The sequence below is a fragment of the Athene cunicularia genome (assembly GCF_003259725.1).
Source record: "Athene cunicularia isolate RWA chromosome 3 unlocalized genomic scaffold, athCun1 chr3_part1, whole genome shotgun sequence".
Taxonomy (NCBI): domain Eukaryota; kingdom Metazoa; phylum Chordata; class Aves; order Strigiformes; family Strigidae; genus Athene; species Athene cunicularia.
The window spans coordinates 110306326-110320055 of record NW_020799097.1 but is presented as its reverse complement, the minus strand read 5'-3'; positions in this window follow the sequence as shown (position 1 = coordinate 110320055).

The window sequence follows — 13730 nt, the reverse complement described above, 5'->3', positions numbered from 1 at the left end:
GTTTTTTGTTTTTTTTTTTTTTTTTTTTTTTTTTTTTTTCCCCAGCACTGGTGTGATGAATCACAAAGAAAACTGTTACTGAACATGTTGCTGGTTATTGAATACTTAAAAATTGTGGCTGTTGACCTGCATAGTAGTGCTTAAATTGTACAAATTATGGCAAGGTTAGGGAGCTGAAGATCTCATAGTGTTAGGTGTTCAGGAAGCTCCTCATTGTAAAAATTTGGTGAGCTATTCGAGAAAAATAGCATAATGGGTCATTTATTCTGATTTAATCAATAAGAGTTTACTGTAAACAAGCAGCAAATAATGTGAGCAGATCAGCCTAGCCATTTCTGGTTTGTAATAGGAAGGATTGCCTGCCAGTACTTGTAGTGTCATCAAGGTATTGGTGATGGTGATGAGAGCTTCAGGCCTTGTCCTTTTTGTGTTCCTCCCTTCACTACGCTTTATGGGAAACTGGATTTAACTGTTGAAGTATGGGCTCATTTTAGGCAGGGCTTGGGTTGCAGTCATCGGCTCTTTGTCCTGTGGTGACCCCAAGATGCTCATCACCCCCCTGGCCTCTGTCTGCACAGGCCGGTGCCAGCCCAGGGAGCTCTGCTCCAGAGAGCAGTGCTGGGGGATGAGGTGTGGTGGGTGATAGTTCTGTGTCAGTACCCTGACACCATCATGTGCACCTGTGTGTTAGCCACCTCCAGTGGTGTCCTGGGTACTAATTCTCTATGGCTGTATAAGGAAAGGTGGCCACAGACCTCTAACAGAGAAAGTAGGAATTAAATGGTACTGATTTTTATGGGTTTTTTTTTTTTCAGTTTTAGACTTGGTACTTGATCTCATTTGTAGTTTACAAGTAAAACAGAGAACATTGTTCACTTCTTTTGAAAAAGAACTTTGGCTACAAAGAGGTTGTGACTTACTGATGCAGGGGATTTTGGTAAGGAACAAAAGACTTGAAGTTCAACCAACTGCCTGAACCAGTCATATCAAACTCCTGCCTCCCAGTTATACTGTGAGTGGATCACTTCAGCAGAAGCGGTTTTATCTGGCAAAAAGCAGGGTCTCTGTCACAACACATAATGGCTCAGAATTCTTGCATCTTAAAAGCCTTTAAAAGCACCAAGAAAGCGTTACATTAGTGTTTTGGGCTGTAGAAATTTATTTTTTTCTTCTATCTCAGGTCATTATGATACTGCTGTATATGGGAGCAGGGAATAGGTATTTGTGATCTCTCTGGTCAGTACTACTAATGCTGACTATAAGGGGGTATCAGTGAAATGTTTGTTTAGTCTTTTCTCTGATTCCTCTCCCATCTTTTTTTTTTTTTTTTCTTTGTACATCTGTGGACAAAATGCTAAAAAACTTGTTTTCTAAGCACATCTGATCTTTTGTAGAGAATTATTTACAGTTACAGTCCAGCTTTTATTAGGCAAAACCCCCAAGTTACAACTCTTTGGTATGAGAAGCAAGTGACTTAGTAGTGAGAACTGGCTATCTCCTTGTCTCTCCTCCCAGCTTCTTGTGCCCCCCAGCATGCTCACTGGTGAGGTTGTGTGAGAAGCTGAAATGTCCTTGACTTAATCTAAACACCGTTTAGCAACAACTAAGACATCAGTTTGCTAGCAGCATTATTCTCATGCTAAATCCAAAACACAGCACTATACCAGCTGTGAGGAAGAAAATTAACGCTATCCCAGCCAAAGCCAGGACACTCCTAAAGTACCTTAGGTCTCTCTTTGAAAATATCCTTGAGGAAAGAGAAAGATATATGTATTAAAAAAAATATCGTAAGATGAATGAGTGTGTGGTGGTGCTAGAAAGAGCTGCTCTTTCTCTGTATGGGTATATGTAAATTGGGGTAGAAAGTGAGTCTGGACTAAATTATGATTAAATAAAGTGACCATCTTGTTATTTTCAATGCAAGAAAATTTTGTTACTATATTGATTTACAGCAATTAATGCGCACTTTTTTTTTTTTTTTCCTTATTCTTTTTTTAAGGCTGCTTTGTCATAAGAGTGGGCATTCACAGCTGCTTATTGATTCTAACTAGGGCTGAGAGATGTCTGGGTGCTATGACTTTTTGTGCCCTGTTACTTGTCCTTGTGCTCTGGCAGAAAAGCAATTAAAAGTATTCCCATTCCCAATAACAACATCTCTGGATGTTCTCTTAGTCTCTGAATGTACTGCTAAGAATGGAGATGGAAATGCCAGTGACCATCTGACAGCCCAGTGTAAGATTAGTGCTCATCATTTTATGAGATAACAACTGTAAACAGTAAATCAGGTTCTTTAGAACAAGACTGAAGTATTCACTTAATCTCTAAAAATGCAGACATATAGTAATAAAGAATTATTAACAAAGAAATTATTTCAAGGTTTGGGTGTATTGTAGTGTGTTTATGGTGACCAGACAGCAAGAAACATGTCTGTTTAGCTGATCAATGAGAAGCTGTTAGTGGTTTTTTTTATATTGTCCTAGCACTGTGATAATGACATTGGGGATGTAATTGGTTCTTTAATTTGCTCAATGCTACATATATTTGAATCCATAAATAGGATTTAGCTTTGCTAAATATAGAATGGGATTATGGAGCAGTGCTAGCACTGATTTTATGTATTGTTTCAGCATTTTAGTGAACAAGAACAGCTTTGTTTCACACAAGTGTGTTCTCTCACTAGTGAAAAATGTGGGCAAGTGAAAACATTAACTGATAGGTTGATAAGGTGAATAAAGGGGATGCTGAAAGAAATTGTGGAATTTGAATAATTGTCATAATAGTGGATGTTAACTCATTCTGAACTGCTGTTGTAATTCTGTTCCACTGGTCTGCATGGCTCCTGGTTACAGCTGCCACCACTTCTGGTCACTGACACTTGGGTTTTCTATCTGCTTCTACCTCTGGCTCCAAAGCATACTCTTCTCCCTTAATGGCTATTTTTGTTCCTCGATAGCTGTGGCCTGGAGGGCGTTAAGTACTACCTTCTTAATGATGAGATCCCTTGGACAAGAGGAAGCTCCACTGGTTGGTGGCCATGCTGTTGCCCTTGTTGCTCCTTGGTCACTGGGACATATTTTTTAGAAGTGACAATATGTGGCGTCTCACAGGCATTGTAGTTGAACTTGTTTTACAGTAGCTGTATAAACTTTTCACAGAGAAGAAAAAACCATATCAGAAGACAAGGAGGTTTCATTGTTGTTTTTTCTAGCCCAAAAGTAAACAGTAGCCAGAGCCCATATAATTGGGAAGTAACGTATATATGTGCTGCATGCTACAGCTCCATACTAACTTGGATGATCTTTGCTCGTAGGAGTTAAGACAGGGAAGACTACTCGTTTTCCAGGGGAATCTAGAGTCCTGGAAAAACTCTTCAATTGCTCTGAACTTGTGCACAGAAAATGTTCTTGATCTTTTCCCTCTGCTGACAGTAGGTTAGAGGTTTGCCCTGGACATCTTAAAAATCTCTGTGTGATTACTGTTGTGTGAAGAGAACAAGCAGAAATTGTGTGGGTATGTCATTCTGCAGGTTCCTCCATGCACAGAAAATCTTCAGAAAGGTTCTTCATAGCTGCAACTGAAGGATGATGAGCAAACAGTGCAAGGAGGACCATGCAGGAGTTGGGGGGGTGTGTGACCTAAAACTAGCCCAGTGGTGCCAGCAATGTGAAATGTAAGCAATCCTAGCCTACCTTTGTGCACCCTAGTTTGGGCTTTTTGGTTTTACAGTAAGGAAAGCAGGCCCTGCCATTCCAGTTGGATGAAGAGAAAATATTTGTTGTCTTCTTTATGTGTATTTGTTGTCTTCTTTATGTGTGTTTTGTGTGGTTGTGTTTTTTTTCTTCTTTCCTTTTCCCCCTCTTAGATTTGTTTGTCCTGTCACTAATGTTTTTATTCTGGCTGGTAAGTATAGGGAGATCAAGCTTACTTGAGCACAGATGCTGACAGTTTTGTTGCAATAAAACTGTGATAGTGTCCTTGTCATAAATCACAGTCACTAATTTGGAGACTTAAATTACAAGTATGTCTTATGAATTGCCCTGTACAATTAAAGTGCAATATAAATACCTGCCATGGATTTTTAAAAAGTAGTAGAAGTACTGCCAACTATCTGCTGGCTGCTATTGCAATGTTAAATTTTTTACTTCTATTAAATATAGTGAGCAACACGGCTACTGCCAGTTGTTGGAAGGAACACCAGCATGGCCACCAGCGTGGCTGTTTAGCTGGAAGGGTCCCATTGTCTCCCCTGAGGAAGGGGACATTTATGAGAAGGTAAGGCATACTGTAGACAGTAAAAATACTCCTCTGGCTGTCAGGGGCTGACATATCCTAGAACAATCACAGTAGCAGCAGAGCTTGGTGCTAAATAAAATTTCAGTAAATCAAGGAGAAGTTCTATCTAGAAAATTGCTATCAAGATCATGTCCTGGCTGCTGAGTTAGTGTATGTAGTCAGTTGGAGTCTGGTGACTGGACTTGGGGCAACTGCAAGTCTGGTGCCATGTCTCACACTAAGCTAAGGCTGGAACTCCTTGATATGTGTTTCACTGCTGACTGCCCTGTGGGTGGGGGTCTATCCTCAAGGGGGAGGTGTGGGTGAAATAGGAGATACTATACTTCTGCATTTCATTAGAGGGAAAAGGTGCCAGGGTTTCTGGCCATACAGCATTGAAGCTAACAATCAGGAATGCATTCATAGCAAGAAAGATTTGGTGGCAAAACCAAAGTGTCATATTAGTTAGAAGAGGGACTGCTGCCTATTGATCACTTGTGAAAACTGGTACTAAAGATGCTTGCTTTAGATTCATACAGTTGGGACAGACTTAGCCAGTGCCAGTCTACCTGAATTTTCTAACACATCATCTTTCTAGTGGTTGGATGATGAGTCTAAAATAAATACTTCTTGCTACTGGAATTATTCCATGTGGACAGGAATAGAAGGGTTCTGCTAACACTTTCTTTCCACAGAGGTTACAACTGCTACGTAGACTACACTGTTAAGGCTGTGGCAAACCTCTGATTTTTGCTGTGTAGCTACTATGTTCATATATGAAAACTGACGTTTTTTGATAGAGTGAAGAACATTTCCAATCAAACAATGTTGTAAAGGGTTCCTTGTAAAGGAAATTGTATACTGTACTCTAGCTTAGTAAGTTGGCTTCTGGTGGAAACTTGCATGTTTTATCCTCAAAATAGTAACTCTTTAGTAATGGACAATTGTGTAACTTTCTTCTTCAGTTGAAAGAATTCTCTCATCCTTCTGTTTGTGCTCTTTCCTGTAATGTCACATGCTGTATTGGGTTTGCGTGCCAAGGTTTTGGTTGTGAGTGGGCAATAGGGGTGGCTTCTGTGAGAAGCTGCTGGAAGCTTCCCCTGTGTTCAACAGAGCCAATGCCAGCCGGCTCCAAGGTGGACCCACTGCTGACCAAGGCCGAGCCCATCAGTGATGGTGGTAGCACCTCTGTGATAAGGTATTGGAAAGAGAAAAAAAAAAACCAAAACATCTCAGTGAAAACTTCAGTGGGAGAGAGGAGTGAGAATATGTGAGAGAAACAACTCTGCAGACACCAAGGTCACTGAAGGAGGAGGGGGAGGAGGTGCTTCAGGTGCCAAAGCAGAGGTTCCCCTACGGACCATGGTGAGGCAGGCTGTGCCCCTGCAGTCCATGGAGGTTAACGGTGGAGTAGATATCCACATGCAGCCAATGGGAAACCCCATGCAGGATGTGCCTGAAGGAGGCTGTGACTCCATGGGAAGCCCACACTGGAGCAGACTCCTGGTAGGACCTGTGGCCCCATGGAGAGGGGAGCCCAGGCTGGAGGAGGGCCGTTGGCAGGACTTGTGACCCCATGGGGGACCCATGCTGGAGCAGTCTCTTCCTGAGTGACTGCACCCCATGGAAGGAACCCACACTGGAGCAGTTCGTCAAGAACTGTAACCCGTGGGAAGGACTCACACTGGAGAAGTTCGTGAAGAACTGTCTCCCAAGGGAAGGACCCCATGCTGGAGCAGGAAGCATGTGAGGAGTCCTCTCCCTAGGAGGAAGGAACAGCAGAAACAACATGTGATGAACAGACCACAAACCCCATCCAGTGCCCTCCTGAGCCACTGTGGGGGAGGAGGTAGAGAAATCAGGAATAAAGTTAAGCCTAGGAAGTAGGGAGGGGTAGGGGGAGGGTGTTTTAAGATTTGGTTTTATTTCTTGTTATCTCACTCTGATTTGTTTGGTAATAAACTAATTTCCCCAAGTTGAGTTGATTTTGCCCATGATGGTAATGGGTGAATAATCTCTCCTTGACTGTATCTTGACCCACAAAGCCTTTTATTATATTTTCTCCCCCCTGTCCAGCTTAGTAAGGGAGTGATAGAGTGGCTTTGGTGGGCACTTGGTGTCCATCCACAGTCAACCCACCATACATGCCCTTTCTTATTTGACTAGAAAACAAAATGTTGTTTGTTCCCCTGTTGCACTGCTGTTGATACGATACCATCCTGTTGTGTTGAGTACTGTGACATTTATTCTCTGGGCCTTGGAGAAGAAATCCAAACTATCTTGCTCCTAGGCAGTTCTGCTCAGGCTCAGAATTCTTCTTCCTCCCCTGTGCTTCCATCCTCCTCTTCAGTTTTGAAGTTACCTGTTTTCTGTGGAATTACTGACGCCATCTAAGAGATGTGTGTATTTTATCAGCTTTAACTGGATGGCCCAATTACTCATTATTAGTGGCTTTCTTCATAAAGGACATAATGTAAGAATGAGAAGAACGGCCTCTTGTTATTATTGAAAAGCAGTGAACGGCATCACGGAAGTACAGAAAGCTGCATCATGTTTGTAATGATGTGATTTGATCCTCTTGAAATCTGATTCAAGAAACTTCTTGTTTTTCTGGGATTTAATGTCTTGAATAGAAATAATCTGTTATTGTGTTTGCTATTTGAATAAATCATTCAAATTTCAGCACTTTGGGGAGGTCTTCACATCATCAGACTCATGCATCTACTACATGCTCTGAGTTGTTCCATTGACTTCTCACTATTCATTACATAAAGAATTTAGTCTCCAAAATTGCAAGATGGAACAAAGGTACCTAAAGTTGGTGAAACTCCCATTCAGAATTGTAAATGGCTGCAGCTGGATATTTAACGGGAAAACAGTCATATTATTAAGGAAGAAAACAAAAATTCTTTATCCTTAGAAACTGTCATTTTTTAACTGTAGTGGCACATTAGGGGAAAAATACTAAACTGCTGTTGTTAATGTCTCATTATTCCTTAGACTTCAGAGAAAAGTTGTAGAAATAACACTTTGGTCAATATGTTGCTAATGTATTTGCATTGTATGCCTCAGATGATGCGTAATGTCTTACTAATATTTAGTTATTTGACATGAGTTTTACAAAAGATACACATTGATAATCTGTCTTAATATTGAGATATTTTTGCTTTTTTAAAAATTTGTGCACCATTTGAGGCTTTAAGCTTCTACCTCCTTGTTGATTTTCTTACTAACTTTTATGGGAAGGATATAAATGAGACTAGAATTGCTGGAAGCCGTCATCTAAACTACATATTTCTTTGATAGGATAATCAAGAAGCAGAATGTTTTCCCATGGTGCTTGCTTATCAGAAGTCCTGTTTAGCCCAATGGAGATGTGTGGGGTTTTTTTTGGGTTGTTTTTTTTTTTTTTTTGGTACATGTGCACACTCCTGCTATTCTGCAAGATTCCATGAAAAATTTACAAGTGTCCTTCAACAAAGAAAAAAAGTTGTGTCAGGGCACATCATGTGTGGAGAGTATTTGGTTTTCTGCATCATAGGTCAGCAATGTTACCTTTAGTACAGTGATGATGCAAATATTTTATTTCCCTTGTCATCTAAGCTACATTAGCTACTTCAGCTATTGTAAACAATGGTATCTTGCTTAACTTCAGCGTCTCATGCCCTGTAGTTTGTGACAGTTTTCTGCCATGATAATATGAAATGTTAAAGAATAAAACCAGGGGAATGTGATATGAGGTTCAGTTTTCCAATGGAATAGCCTTCCCTGCAGATGGAGTTAAGTATTTCAGTGCTGTGCACAACTCTCCAGAGGTCTGAAAAATACCATTTTTCTTTAAAGTATTGGGTTGTTGAGATTCACCCTCAGTGCTACTTCATAGTACATGAACAAAGCAAGATGAGGGAGGCAGAAGGCCAATTCTTAATAGGGTCTGACTGAAGAACATCAGACTGTTGTCTCAGAAAATCTTCACCAAATGATTTGGTTTGATATTTTGGCTCCTCAATGGAAGTTTGTTTTTGCAACCAACTTTACTTTGTCCCATTTCACATATTAGATTTTTCCCAGGGTAGAGGGAAAAGAGGGAAAGATTTCTTAGTGAGTAGAATAATAATTTCCCTGAGCAGCAACAAAAGAAAAGTTTGACTGTTGTCTAACACAGTGGGTTAAACCTTAGGCAGTAAAGTGTTTAGGGGTAAGGCTGTTTAACAAATACCAGTGTGTGCTTCTCCCACGTGATGAAAAAGCACTGTTATCTTTTAGATTGTTACAAAATTAAAAAAAAAAAAAAAAAAGGCACAAAACCGACTTTCATTTTCCAATTAGCAAATTCTGACTGATTTGGTGTAAAATTGTGGAGTGAGGGGAAAACTTTTATGTCCTGCCTTTTAATACTAAGTTTTTGTCACTCAGGCAGGTATCCTTGAGTTGTGAGAGTGATTTGCATAAATGATCTACCTTAATGTTAAATACAGCTCATTAGCCAAGTGCTCAGGTTATAAATAATAAATGAACTTCAGATGCTGTGGGTTGACTACTTAACAGGTCAGTAGGACTGGAAGGGGGGGAGGGCACCAGCTTTTGAATTTGAGAATTTGTAGCTTTCTGTGTGTGTACATGTTGTGTGGGCATGGTAGCTGCAAAATGCTTTGGTCTTTCCAATATCTGTATTAAACTTTTTTATAAGAAATTATCCAATGTATAGGATGTATTAATGTATGGTGCATTTTTTTCTAATATAAATGGATTCGAAATTCTAATAAATGGTGAAGCTGTGTTTGCATTATGAATTCTGGTACTCAGCTGAGTCAGTCAGCTAAAGCTCCTCTGGTGCCTGAGGTAGCACGGCCACATCACAGTGCAGCTCTCTGGTAGGCAGAGTAGAAGCAGCTTCAGTTTGGGCATTATTCAACACAGTACAGCATCATATACATAACTCAGCTTGGGCCTGGGTGGGGTGTTACCTGTGTCCCCATGGTGCTCTGTGCAGGCCACCAGGAACAGTCTCAGCTGCTCAATTTTGATTTATCAAGTTTGGTTGCTGACTCTAGATCTGCAGTAACAGTTTTGAAGTGTTACTGTACCGTGGTGCCTGTCTGTAACAGACTAGCTAGAAACATCCAGCAATTAACATTTTTGAGCCAGAAGCAGTTCATTGAAAAGTCTCAAACTTGACAAATGTTCTCTAATCTAGGTTCTCCAATTTAATCTAGAGGTTGTTGACCTCCCACTTGGATTCCTAGTGGGTGTGTCCTCGAGCAAAGCCAGTGCCAAACAGCAAGAGATTTTTGGTCTGAAACTTCGTAGTTTGGAAGTTCCTTTCACGACGGCTTGTATAATAGCAAAGGGAGCTCACAATATGATAGAAAAATTGCTTTTCTAATTTGCCAGAAGTAATCTTGGCATCTGAAACTGATGTGGCTTTAGTTTTAGCCTGCATGCAATTTATTCCTGCTTCTGGTAAAAGAAAATGGATGTAATAAACATTTACACTGCAACAAGATTATAAAATACAAACATGGGGATCCACAGCCTCCCTCTTTGCCAGTTGAAAGAGCGCTTCTGTCTCACAGACACCTTCTGCTAGCTTGAAGGAATTTTTTTTTTTTCTCTAATTCTTCAGTAATTTTAAAGGTTTAATAACTGCTGGAGAGATGTCTTCGTGTCTGACATGGGTGTCTTGATGATGCTTCAAAATGTCATGTGAACACTATTTTGCTGCTACCATTTTTAGACTGGCAGGTGGAAATGAAGGTTTATTTTCCACTGGGTTTATATTTATCCTGCGTCTGAACTGTTGTGGTGTTGACATGTCATCACTGCTGAGCTTTTTTTTTTGCAGTAAATCTGTGGGACACTGCCCATCTTCTATATTCATGGTTTCTCTTGCCATGGACTTCTTTTGCATAGAAGGCCATTCATAGTCATTTCTTATACAGTGTAGGCATATATATATATATATATATATATAAAGTTTTCTAGTATTTGAACTTTTTTCACTTTATAGATCTGTCCTTTTTTATTCACTGCTAAGCAGACAGAATTTGATTATGATACTGCTGACTTGTTCTTGCATTTTATGTGTTCTGACTGGTTATCACAGGCAGGCATCATCACAGGTGATCTTTAAAATGTGTACAGAGAAGGGGGAAAAAGCCGCGTTTGTGAGGTGAGAGTATGGATTCAGCCTATTAGCACATTGGCCTGTGGTTTATTTTGCTTTTTGATTGGTCATAGTGATATTATGTCACTGCTGCAGTAGGTTTCTCTTCGGTGAAAAATACTTTTCCGCAGCATCGCTTAAGATCCCCTAAATGGTAGCAAAATAAGAAGTATTCCTTCTTTGTTGGTTAGTGTGGTTTCTCTGCCTTCTGTGCTTTCATTATCTTGCTTTGCAGTTATTTTACCCAGGGGACTCTAAAGCACCTCCAGTTCTCACATATGTTTGTATTGCATGTTTGTGTCAGTGATTCTCTGTGGCTGACCACAGGGACAAAGCTGTAAAATCTATCTTTGTGTCGGGCACTGTGCTAATTTTCCACATGAAGAGATGCATCTGGGAAGCAGAGCACCAAATTGTACTGAATTCTAACTAATCTCTCCTCTTACCCCTCACCCCTGCTCTCCTCATACTAGAGCGTGTATCCTGAGCATCATTACTGACATGTTCATTAACTACTTGCAGCAGGCAACTGCAGCTTTGGTGTGTGTGGCCTGTGGCTATGGAAGGACTCTGTTGTTCCCTTTCTTGCTCTGTGTGTGCTATTTCCATAAGTTTTTCTTGCTGCAGGTTCTTGAGGCACTAGGGCTATGTTCAGAGCACTGAGCGCCAGTCTGGGGGATGTTAGGAGGGAAGGGTTCAGTTTGATTTGAATAGGTTGTATTTTTGCGGATTGGTGGTGATGTTTGAAGTGCGATTTTTCTCCTTTTTGAAGGTGAAAATGGCTTCCTGAGTTTGCTAAAGCCCCTCTGAGTTTTCTAGAGCTGCATCTCTATGCCATGACAGTGAAAGAGGCAGGCATTCAGGTTTGCTCTAACAAGTATATTTTCTGTTCCTCTTCTTCCTGCCCTCTGCTCCTCCTCTCCCATTTTGGAGCGGAAGGTAGCAAGCACGTCAAGGGAAGTTATCTCCCTTCTGCTCACTTTGTTAGCATCCAGTTTTGCCATCCCAGGAGAATGCCAGTCAACTGGACCAAGGCCACTAAGGAGGTTGGGGTAGTGGTTGCCCTGGGAGGAAACGGGCTGTGGGGTTGGGGCTTGTTCAGCCTGGGGACGGGATGGCTCTGTGGGGGTAACAGCAGGCGCCAGCACTCGCAGGGTGTGACTGAGAGGTATAGCTGGGCTCTTCACAGCACGGTGGAAGAAAAGGAGGCAAAGGGCATGAAAGGAAATGAACAGGAAAGACTCTTTCACTGTGAGGATGCAGTTCTCCAGCTAAGGCTGTACAAGAGCTTGATGAGCACAGCAGGCCATTTCAGTCCATTTCCCACTATATTCCTGTTACTATGTCTTGACATATCGTGTGCCTCTTTTGCGTGTAACATCACTCCTCTTCAGTGTGTGATTTGCTGCAAGTCACACATCCTTTTCTAAAGAAAAAATGTCTGCATAGTTGATGATTCCCCTGAGAATGTCATACCTGGTACCTGTCCTTGCGGCTTTCCTGCCCAAGCGCTTAGAAGCAATTTTTGCAGTAACTGCTTCTACCTTCAGTTGTGTTTTTGCTTTTCTACAATATAATTAAGGTGACTGATCTGCAGCTCACATTTCTCCCCATCTCTGCTTTTATAAGATAGAAGCTGATTTTCATTTGTCATTTCTTTTTGTAATACACTTTTTAACAATTCTGAGATTTATGCAAGCTGCTTCTTAAGGAGTCAGATGAGGTTTATGAAGCCCAGCTGGTACAAAGAAATGTCACCAGTAATTTCTAGTAGCTTCCTCTAGCCTTCTTCTAGGGTATTTTATGCTTTTCCTGGTGATATTAATTGCATTAGCAACTCAGTCTTGTTAACGACGACTGACATAAATGGGGTTTTACTTTCTTTGGACTTCCAAATGTAATTTACTGATGATTTTGCTCTCCTTCGTGCAGCAGTCCTTCACTTGATTTGCTCTTCGTCCTCTGGCTAATCTGTTTACAAATGAGACTGCTTTGTTGTGAGCTGCATCTCATTTCATGGTTTAGATTTTCTCACTAACGAGCGTTGTTTTTGTTCTTCGTACATGCTTTCTTCTTGTGTGAGATCGGTAAAGATCTGATTTGGGTGATATAGCAGGCTCTGTGTGACCCAGCTACCAGGATGCATATGGGTGGAGTGTACGATATCTGAGGCTGTATTTTTGCACTGTGTCTGCGTGGGTTGGAAACTTGGAAGTACCGCCTTTAGCAGAAGAAAGGTGGTTTCAAAGCTGTTGGATAATTAGGATGGAAATTCTGGATTATATTCTCACTGCAGTGGATATTTCATATGCTGAACATAATGATTCCAGCTTGGGGCAATATGATTTAATCTTAAATTTTGAAAAATACAAACATAGGAACTCTTTGCCTCCCGTTTTGTATATTTTCATTATGCTTTAACAAGTATTATCAGATATCTTTGATTTCAGGGCAAAGTAAATTTTTATTTAAAATGCGTGGAAATAAGGATTTCTTGCATCTGAATTTTTTTTTTCTTAACAGCCATGGTTAAGCTTCTAAACCACTGCACAGTAATTAGGTTTATTGCAGTTTGCCGTGTTATAGACTTATTTAAATTCCTAACATACGGATCTAATTTGGTATCTTGATGGCAGAGAGAGAAAGAGAATATGTGGAAAGGTTTTACACTTTTCACTGCTCTGTTATTGGAAGGTGATGAAATAAAAATCAAACTATGCTAAGTGCAAGGGTAATGCGCACTAGGTAATACTACTTTTAGCCTCAACTGTTTTATACAGGACTTTTTTCAATGTTATTGAAAGCGACGCATAGTAATTAAAATGTGATGATTTTTCCCTTCCAAGCATGCATATACATCCTATTAAAGAGCAATTGGATGATCTTAGGTAAATTAATTTTCTGAATTCAGACATGTTATCTTCTCCCTGATTCATACGTTGCTATAGCAACAATTGACTTCACAAGGCCTGACTCAGCTCCCACAGAAATATGGAAATTCCCTGGTTTATATTTTTGTGGTGTAAATCATGGAGGTGACTTCGGTAGCAGCAGCTGATCTTTATACCATGATTTTTCATTTTTTAACTTGAAAATAAAACAGTTCATTTTTCCTAAGTTGAATACATTCCCTTTCTTCTGTGTTTACATTTTTATGGTATTTTTATTAGTATGACTAATTGAGAGAGTTACAGAATGAAAAATAAGTGTGATTTGGAAAAGGTGATTTAAAAGGCCAATTACGCTTTAAAAATATTTTTAAATTTTAAGATATGTATTAACTTCTCTCAGT